Genomic DNA, 11,357 nt, shown 5'->3' with positions numbered 1-11,357 from the left:
GGAAAAGGGGGGGGGGGGGGGTACACGAGGAAGAACCAAGGCGAAGAGGAAAGAAAAGAAGGAATTGCTTCCGTTAACTACCGCGACCTGGCCCCGACTCTGGCTATACGTCGTGTCTTATTGAAGCAAAAACAATCTTGGCGCCGGCTAAGGGCGAGTGACGGCCTTAGTTGAGCCATTTTTACGCGGACCACGAGACAGGACATTTGCATACAATCTGTTTACGTACGCTGCGTTGCGAAAGAAACTTCTGCCCTGTTATTGACTGTGATTGGAATCGGATTTCGCGAAGTTGATTTCGTTGTAGACTGTGATCGTCTTCGGATTTTTGTTATGTAATCAAGTTTGACGTTCATCCTGATTAGATGCTGGTCCTGTAATTTCCTGTACCTGTTGTATTCTGAATTGATTAACGAAGCTTTAATTCTCTTGAAGATGTTGGATCACTTTGATGATTACGTGTACCTACTTTGATTTATTAATTAATACTTTGAAAATTAGGAACTGTAGTTCGATGAGAATCTTGCACACAAAATGATCAACAGGATATTTAAAGAATTACAAACATGTATCATCAACTGTACAAAATTTACAATTGTGTATGACCGTTCAATGCGAAACGAAATGTTACGTGAAGTTGGGAAATGAGGAGATGGCAATTGGCTCTTATTAGCTGTAGTGCAGTGGGATAACGTCCCGCGTGCCAATTTCTTAATTCACTACTACATCTGATGTCAAATGAAATCTAAATGAGCCCCTCCCCCATCCGAGTCAGACTCGCGTTGACGATTTTAAAATCGATTCAGCAAACATGAATATTATTCGTTTTCTTTGAGTCGAAGTGAAATATTACTGTGCTGGTATTAATATTTAACTTTTCAAGTAAATGTGCAGTTGCGATGAACACAGAATTCCTTTCGTTTCTAGGAAATAATTGAAAAGAAAATAATTCACTAGAGGACAATCGCCAAGAAAATCGTAAGGCAAAAGGTTAACTCGATAACTTCAATATTGTTAGAGATGACCGTCTTCGCGATTCTGGTTTGACACGACTATGCCTTGTTCTTCTACTTGGTAACAGAATAAAATTGTTGTAATAAAATGGTACAGTGCTATATCAATATTTTCGGCACGAATAACTGCCCACAGAATTTAAAATAACGACAAATCTTCCAACATTGGTTACTCGAACTCCAAAATCTCAATGCCCACAAAAAGCGACGATCTTCCTAAAAATAATAAAAAGCCATCTACACCGCAAAAACGATCCCTCCAACCCCCGGAAGCTGTTTGTGTCCGCCGACGAGAGGCGAGAAAAGCGTGCCCCATCTCCCAAGCAATCAGCAAAGTGACCATAAGAGAAAACTGGGGCGACGAGAAATCCATCCGTTGTCCGTCAAAAAAAAATCGACGTCGATTTTAGAGGCCTCTCTCATAAATAGAGCGTTTGCAGTCGTGAAAGGTGACGAAGAACCGCGCAGAGTGTAGCCTGCAGCAAACGATCGACAACGCGCGGATAAAGGCGTCTTCCGGATGAATCCTCAGGGAGCATCGCATCCAGCCCCGTCTCCGGATTCGTATAGACAGGATTACCGTTGTGGACGAGCGGTGCAAACCCCGAGAAACGAGGAAATGAGTATGAACGGAGGTATTTTCGCGAGGATTTCGCCGCTGTCAGAACGCATCACCAGCACCGTTACTTGCGCGAAGGCAGGGGGCAGACGATTGACCCTGGTGAAACAGAGATCGAGAAGAGAGGATTCGCTGTATAGTACCCACAAAAAAGAAAAGAAACGTTAAAATGAAAGTAGGATGAAAGAGAGAAGGAAGGCTCAAACGTCGCGGGGGGAATCTTAAGGGATTCCCTGAGTCGATATAATTTTTCTTCCTCGGGGTGGCCTCGGGACCGTCTCATTTTCCACGATTTTCGTCGCATCATATAGCGTCCCGACAATGGCTGTGATTTCTATCCATTGAATTCCTTCGTCTCGCTCTTTCTTTCCTATATCTATTCCCCGCGGCCTACCCCTCCGACGTTCGCGGTTCTTCCAGTCTCTTCTCCACCTCGCGTCTACCGGGTGTCAAATGATGCGTATAGAATAGACTGGAAAGCCGGCTGGATCCATTATCGATCCTTCTTTGCCGGAGGAATTCAAGCAACGAGCATCGGTGGGGGTTGGAGAACGGTAGACTCGAAGTGGCGAGAAGGTGGGCTGAGGGAGGGAATCGAGAGGTGGGGTTATGGAAGAGAGCGTGGTATAGAGGGTCGTCAGAGGGGGGATAGAAAAGAACCGAACAACCCCTCGTGGAACTTCTATAGAAGAGAGACCAGTTCCCCGTGTCGGAGCTGTTGGATACCGTGCCACCCGGTGATAAGCCCTTACCAGCCACGGAATTACCTTGAAACATCGACCGGACCTTCCGATGACGCGGAATTACTTCGAAGCTTTCGTTCGTCGAATTATTCGATCGACAGGGGAGGGGAATTGTTACGGGGACCCGGGAAACGGTCTCATTGGCTTGACGAGTCTTCCAGTAATCATCCTGACGCACGCATCGTCGCGACGACGACAACGTTTCGCGTGACGGGACGATCGGGGGACACAAAAAGGGGGCAGTGTTTTCACAATCGGTCTCGAAGAGAATAACTAAACGAACGGGGGTGGGGGGAAGGAGGTCTGCGTCTCTATTAAAGGGCTGTTCGTTCGTTCCGTGCGTCTCGAAAATTGTCGAATTACCGGCCGACAGTCGGTGGTCACGTTAAATGCTTCCAGGACACGGGTGGGTTCCCCTTTGTTCGCGATTTTTCCGCCGACGCGAGCATTGTCTCGCGGCAAGAAAGGTTCTTGGAAGGCTCGACGAGCTTAAAGGTTACAATTCTGACGATCGCTCTCCACCCCTCCACACCAGCAACGTCGCCGTTATCCGTACGCCGATCAGAGCAATTTATTATAATCGTGCATGAGCTTCAACCGTCCGTATTACCATCGCAGTCGCTACGTTTCCTCGTTTCTTCTACAGTTTCTTTTTCTCTTCTTCTTCCCCTCTCTGTCTCCTTATAACCGATTCCCCCCGCCGCTGGTCGCACAGCCCTCTTTGTTTCGTACTATGCCACACGGCCTCCTATATACTTCCGTGGCAATCTGCAATGACCGGCCTCTCAGAGCGTCATTTGCATTCGACGTTGCATGTTCCATCAGTTTACTCTAGGAAAACATGCAACCGAGGCGACCAAAGCATTTACATTCAAATTCCTTTCTTGCCTGAAACGCATGCGATGTAGATTGCTAACGTTCCACCCTTACCATCCGACAACAACAACAATTGATCCTCGTACGTCGTTACGAAAATAGGGAAGGAACGCTTAAGGAAGAAACAAAGCGAACTGGAGTAAATACGAAGCGTGCCTCGGGAATTCCGAAATAATCGTGGCCATACTCGAAATACGGGAACCGTCTCGTCGTTCCCCCGTCGTTTTTGCCCCACCCCCATGCGGCCGCTATGCCGACTTTCGTCTACATTCCTGTTGTTCCCTACATGCACAATTATTCGGTGCGCCCATATCGGCGGTATGCACCAAGAATATTACCGTATACCCTGCGCCGCCGCGGTCTGATAAGAGCATCAAAATAAACAGACAGGCGAACGTTTCTCCATTATTATACTCGAACTGCTTTCTAATTACACGCCTCGCGGGGCCCTGGAAGACTTCAAAGTGTCTATGTATGTAACTGGAATGAAAACGGTTACACTTCATCGGGTAGAATGGTGTGAGACTGTATCGTGTGTGTCTGACAGTCAAATACTAGAATTTCTGAATAGTCTCTTGATTCATCAATTGATAGTCTTATCAGCTTGATTACCAACAGGTTTTTGAACCAGTGGTACTCTAATTTATTGGCTGTACAGTAAATCATCGATGAGTGTTCGAAGATTCCTTGGCACTGAATATTAAATACTTCATAAACTAATGACTATATCCAGCTGTAACAAATATCAGAATAGGCTACAGAATCCCGAGCTCTACTACTGTGCTAAATGTCATTACAAAGTCAGCGTTACACCTGGGGACCTCTCCTTCTCAGTGCCGAGGAGCCTTCGAACATTCATCTATGATTTACTGTAGTTCAGAGTACTATTAGCCCGACAACCGTTCGGTAATTTGGACGTCATTCCTTTAGAATATTATGCATACAAGGTAGTGCAATGGAAAATAATTTTACTTCTTCTATATAGCTCAAATTATATCCTATTATACTATGTCTGCACAATATTCTCAACCCATTTCGTCAAATCACGAACGGATAACGTCGACGTTATATCGACATACAATATCGAACATTGAACGTAAAGTTTTCCCAATTTCTAAATAATTTATACTACTCAAAATGTACTTTCTGTATTTATTAAACTAAATGTCTCATAATTAAAACTGGGACCATAATGTACTTATATTAGAGTCACGTAATCTAGTTGAGGGTCGAATTGGACTACTTCTCTGCCACGTCACCGCGCCAATGGGCACAATGTTCTTTCCTTTACGGCCAACTGTATCTGACAGTATTGAAAAGTATTAAAATAATCGCCTATAATTCTTACATCGATATTCCTATCGCGACATTCAGATCAGGGTTAGATCGGTGTAAAAGATCAGCAGCAGGTATTTTGGGGGTCATCGAAGGAGAAAAACTTCTTACGAGTTTTAGTTAAAAACGGGTTTCGAGAGGGGGGTTATGAAGTAGCCGGTGGTGGTCGAAAGGGCGGAAGGAAAAGGGAAAGCAAACAGACACTAATTGGAGCTCAACCGCCGATGTTTACCGGATTACCTGCGATACCTACGTCACTCGACAGATGGTTCCTTGTAGACGAAACCAAAGGGGGGAAGGTTAGATTTCCCGGTAGACATAATAAAAATAAGGGGTGATGAGGGGGTATTCGAGTTTGGCCGAGTGAGGAAGCTAACAAACGATTCGTACGGACCCTTCGAACCCTTGGACCGAACCTCGGCATCGGCATATATTGGATTATGTAGATACTAGAAGGAAATCACGAAGGGCAGCGGGCAGTATGGGATAAGCTGTATACAGAACGGAACCGAAAAGAATCGGCCGAGTTGAATGAAGTCAGACTGCATGAAACGCTTGAAGCTAAATGCTCGTTCGAGCAGTGAAAGGACGACGGGGATAGTTAAATTTTATTGATTCGGTAAAAGTCTTCCTCTTCTGATGCCCGCGGATGCGTTTCGTGCAGTCGATTACGTCTCGTATTTTTCGTCAAGGTCGTCTGGTCGGACTTCCCTTTCTTTTTTCTTCTTCCGATACCTATTTCTCTCTTATACTCCCTCCGTTACCCGATTGAATCGTGGTTGAGTACCCTGCTTTTAAAATTTCGGAAAAGTGTTTACAAAGGAGTTCCATTCGGCATCATAGTGTAAGAACATTATTTTATGGTAGAATTCTTGCTATCGTATATTCACTGTTGTTAAATATAAGATGCGCTTCAATACATGATGGGGATACGTATTTAACTCGTATAGCTTTAACATTCAGAGTACTGGAAAGTCGTCGTTATTTAGGTATGTACGCAGAATTCCTTCTGACCCTTAACACGTTTCGTCACCGAATCCACAGTAGCAGAGATAAATCTCTGAATGAACACTTCGTGGAAACTGAGAGGGACGAGATATTATTTCGTGCTGACAGTGATTGCAGTAAGTGATAAAGCCAACTACGGGAGGGGGGGAGGCGGTCATACGTCTCTTACGAGGAGAGTGAAACAAGATAAGCAACTTGATTAAATGAAGTCCGTGTTGGTTCAGAAAATTAGGCGGACAATTTCAACCATCTCTCTATCATGCACAGCCTAATCTCTGCGTCCCGATCTAAAATTATACGTGTACGTCGTTTTGTATTTTCCACGATGTTATTAAGAATTTCCATAAGACGAGGTTATTCAGTAAGACATGTATTTCTTGGTTTAAATTCTGGAATGAATACGTACATGCATACAAAAATAGGGACATGCATAAAAGACTCTTTCATAATTATCCTATCATTCAGTTGGTATATTCAACCCCCATACAGAATAGATATTATTATATTATACTAGCCATTACATGAGAAAGTATAATATATTCACGTATCGTTACATTGTTTTATGTTTACGTTAACCGTAGACGTCAAATTAATTCACAAATTCTTGTAGTAAAAAGCACAATTAACCCTCATCCGTCCCTCGTTTTCCCAAGTTAAATTGTCATATGGTGTCAAATTGACAAAGTGGTAAAAAATTCATATAGAAGAGATAAATAGTTAAATTTGCAAAGTTTTTGAAACAAAAGGCCCGGATGCTCAGCTAAATTTACCCGTACATGACGGAATAACATAATTTCTTAGGAGAAGAATATGTCAAATTGACACAGCGGACGGATAACGATTAAAATATAGCTTCGATATCTGGTCAAATTGACCCAAACAGAACAGAATGGATGAACTCTATTTAAATATTATCAGAGTTCAATACATAATATCAATATTAATATAAAATAGTAAGGATGCTACATCATATGTAATCATTACAAAATAAAACTGTCCATAGAAAGTGTCAAAAGTATGCACCTCGGAACACGTAATCTCTCGAAATCACCCGATGTTTACTATAATCGCGAACGCGAACAGCGGTTCGAGAGAAGCAAAATTACACGGTGCACCGTAAAGTGATAACTGAGAACGAGGCGCACGATACGGTTTCCCATAGCCGAAGTTTTCGCCGCGAGTGAACGAGGAGAAGAGAACCCGATGGGCACAAGCAAATAACGAGCTACACTCGGGCGAGAAACACTGTCCCCGCTGGTCTGTCGGCTCGAAAATTGCCGGGAACGCAAATTGGCCCCGTTCAAGCATCAATATCACCCGGTCTTTAATTTTGGCCCGGTCGGGACTCTCGTTTATATTCGCCGCCGCGCAACGGTAGCCCCCTCTCTCTGGAAACTTTGTACCCCGGAGGCGGCTACTTCAAAAAATATTTGCATTCGACTGGTGGAGAGACGACGGTACCCGCAAACTCCTACTTATTTTTCCCCGGGTGGATCGACGCTCGTCGCTCTATTTGCATGGATCTTCCGGGGGTCCGTAGAGAGGGTCGCCTGCGCGCGCGACGAATTCAATTTGCAATATTATTTCACCCCCAGACGCGACGCAGCGCGCTCGCGTGTGTCCGCCCCGACGATATAACCTTTATCCCGATCACGCGTCTGACCCAAAGCACAGCCCCCGCCTATATTTTATTTATCGTTTCGCGAATATATGCGCGACAACGAACCGTGCAGGACCCCTGCGGGATAGCCTGTTTGCCGACGGATGGGATCGATGGTGTCTCTTCTCGGACGAACCCCCTGGTGATCCTGCCGACCCTTGTTGTGGATATGAAACCGATGAAAAAAATACTAGGTCGGCGATTATAAATGCTGTTTCATCATCAGTTTCTTCAGCTTGAGCCTTTCGTGTTTGGTGGGTGAACGAGGTTCTCTTAAATTGTGGCTTAACTGTGTGTGATATCGACATTGCTTATGATCTAGAGGTTTAGGATGGGCTTGTTATTTTCTTTTTTGTGAATTGATTTTTTGTGTCTGGGAAATTTTTAGTGGGCGAAGATGGGGAGCTGTAATGAGGACTTAATCTTTTTCTTAATAATGTACGTATGAATGTTTTATGAAACCTCGAGAATCTAAATTGTTGGATAGTTGTAATCCGTAGGTGCTCAGGATAATATACGAGTCTTTTACTAATTTTCAACTATTCCCGATTCGAAAAGTGCAAGAACAATGAGTTTGGTCAATCAAGGAACCTTACGTTTCCATTTTTCTGTCTCATTTGGATGTGACACACCTACAACGACATGGCTACCATTTTTCTATAAGAGAAGCATTCAAAGTTTTGTTATTATTTAGAGACCGTTTATTAAGTTTTGTTAAGAATAATAATATAAATGATAATATGATAATATAAATAATTTCATAATAATATAAATGAATAAATGATAATCCATTGTTACTTTTAGTTCATTCGTTGCACGAAGTCGCCAAGAATCAAGGCAATTGCGCTAAGGACTTTGCGACGCAACAATAGTAATGATAGAAGTATGTCAGTATATATTTTGTAACGATAAATCCTATCGTTGAATACGTTTCCCAGTAGCCTTGTCTTTTCTATTGTCCCTTACTAAGGTTAATTCTGTTCAAGAGTCTCTACTAATTTCCATCAAGTACTATATCATCCACTTCACTAATTAAAAGTTATGTTCGCTAACACAAGACCGAAGATAAAAGATCGTACTCGACGATCGTTACCCCTCCTCACTCACGTAGCCCGCGCGGAAGTGTTTCCCATTCAGCCGCGGCGCCACCCCGTTCAATAGAGCAGAATTGATCGTGGCCCAGTAAATTCTCCTAACTCCGATACGTTGTTCCGGCGCGAAACCTCATTACGTCGCATTAAACAGCTATAACTTTTACCCGGTTTCATCCTTGAAACTTCCGCGAGCCAGCTTCGACGTGTACCCACAGGCGTAAAGCCTTCGCCAAGAAGCATTCCGGTGGCGCAAGAATTTTTCTCCAAGGCCCCCTGTCAGCGGCCAGTTTCGAGGCATTTTTGCGGCTTCATTACGTCCCAGTCGCGATAAGGTCTGCCGCACCAACTCTGAAGAAGTTGCTTTCGTATACCTGCGTACCTGTTTCAAGCCGCGATTGTACTCAAGATTGTCGGCGTACGGGAACTCCCATCGCCTTATGTATATATTTGACCGAGAGTTTGGTGGTTTGCGAAACCGGGGAGAAAAAAAAAGAGAGAGAACGTCTCGATCCCGTCTATCCGATCAATCGTTACACCACAGGCGAACGAGGTGGTTAAGTGTGAACGCAATTACCACCGCAACCACCTACGGTGGTATCGAATAACACGTATTAAGAGGAAAGGGGTTACGATAGAGGTAGAGAACGAGAGAGAGAGGAAGATGAGGGTACGAGGTCGAGATGAAGAGAGAGAATGGCAAGGGACCGGCACTAACGAGCATACCGAAGTACTGCTGGGCAACGCGTGCAAAGCAACTTCGATCCTCCCTCTCCTCGATCCTTATCCCCCGCCTCTCTCTTTCTCATTTTCCCCCAGGTATACGCGTCCACCTCTCTCCCTTGACCCGTACACCTTACTCTGTCTGGGCCGTGCGAACGCGTTCATCTTCGGTCATTGATCGCAATCTTTCGCTAACGAGCTTACCGCCGGGTGCGAAAATCTTACCTGGAGCAGCAGCGCCACACCAGGCCCCCCGACCTGTGGCTTCTCTTGCGTCTTCGTCTGGCGTCACCTTGACCGCGCGTTGTCTCTCCTCTTTCATCCACCGCGACCGTGGATAAATACCATCGTCGTCGCCCGCCTGCGTGCTCGATGATAATCGAACCAGCGGGATCGCTGCTTTGGCTCCTGGCTCCGGGGGCCCAGTTCTTCACCCACCCCCCTCACTCCGGTTGAAAGCGCGATCTTTATTTATGACTGGCTCGACGTGACTGTTCTGTATCGAGGTCGGCGCAGGTGCACTCCTCGCAAGTAATCGAGCGCCTCGGTTGGCCTCGCCGCGCGTTGCAATCGAATCGCCTGATATTTTCGGACTGGAGAAAAGAATCTTCGTTTTTCGGTGACGCGCTGGGAATATCGATCACCAGCGGATTACTGTTGAATTTAACATAACCTTTGGATTGGAACGTTTCTTTGCTGAGGGAGGAAAGTTCCCCAATAACCCTGGTACGTCGATATTAACGTGGTGTTAATGGTATCGATTTTCCATCCAGCCGTCTCCCTGTGTCCGGCGCAAAAGAAACATCGTATGGCTGGAGTCAAACGGACTGACTCCGGGGGAAGAGGGGGTCGTTTCTAATCACGGAAATGGCAAACGCCACTCTACGCGACGGACGACCCCTAGACTGGATCGGTTTCGGCACTGAATTACATTGCCCGAAAATCTTAAGGGGGAAGCCCGCGACACAATGTCGTCCACGCCCACGCAGATGGCGCGGACCGGGGTGTAGTAGTTAATTTCCTCTGTCCAAACAGCGCTAATCCCGAGTGACATAAGCCAACTGACGGCTAGACCTAGTATACACCCTAAACAGAGTGGCAGAACGCCGGAGGTGCAGAGAAGAGGGACGCTGAGCTCGGGATATGGAGCCCGGTTTCCTAAACGAAATAGACAGTTGGCGCGTCGGATTTCTGTCTGCTTATCCCCATTACGGGAGAAACATTAATTCGTTGTATTTTTCGCTGGTTTCCTGGATTGGTAGTTACTCAATTATGGAATAGACGTGTCAGTTGGAACGGTCTTGATATACAAGGTGTTTCGATTATCCTGGATTCCTTAATACGTTCGTTAATTTTATCGATATGAAAAATTGTGTATGGACAAAGTTATTTGGTACAAAATGACGAATATTGTGTTTCATGGCGTTTTTTCACTTATGGTTCTGTTTTCCGTGCTTACAAGGTCAGAAATATTTTGTATATATTAACATCTGCTTCTTATACCTAATACTCCTAACACAGATGAATATTTCTTTTTAATTTTATGAACAGTCTTTATAATAGAATGAATAATATCTTCATTCTCTGTTTAATGTATGTGACCATAGGATAATGTTATGTAACGAATACTTCTCTTAAGTATCCGAGGTCCCTGTATCTAGAAATAAAGATTGAGATTATATTTTCCACAAAACTATACAATTTTCTTATATTTCCTGCACATTCACTATTTTCCTTAAGATAATATAAATTCTACTTATGCTTCCAGTGTGTAATCAACTATCGCATTCTTTACCCAAGACAAGTAGTCACTTTATAAACTTACGTATAACTCAAAATCAATGAATAATTTCCATCAAATTCACAAATGAACCCTAACAAAGTCCCTATTTTCCCATTGTTTCCCGCTGTATCCCCCATGATAAATACTTCACGATGCAAAATCGCGAAATTAATTTGCCCCCTTGTCAGTCTTTCTACGCTTCACTTCCACGGCACATTGCAGCATTTTTTTATTTACCGAGTCGATTTATTTGCCGAGCCGCTGTGTTCATGCGTCGTTAGGGAGGAGAGGGGTTACCTTCTGACTCAACCCGGTCCCTCACCCTTTACTACCCCCCTCGCTCCGCGGTAAATAGAAGTACGCATCATAAAAGGATTTATAGGATACCGCGTGACACGCCGTCATCCCATTACGGATCATCGTAAGCCTATTTGTTTAGGATCGAACGAATGGTCACGGGCTTAGATCGTCGCCTAATTGTCTGGTCGGTGCAGCTTGCAACCTGA

This window comes from Dufourea novaeangliae, unplaced genomic scaffold (assembly GCF_001272555.1).
Source record: "Dufourea novaeangliae isolate 0120121106 unplaced genomic scaffold, ASM127255v1 scaffold69, whole genome shotgun sequence".
NCBI classification, from domain to species: Eukaryota; Metazoa; Arthropoda; class Insecta; order Hymenoptera; family Halictidae; genus Dufourea; species Dufourea novaeangliae.
This window is presented reverse-complemented; position numbering follows the sequence as displayed.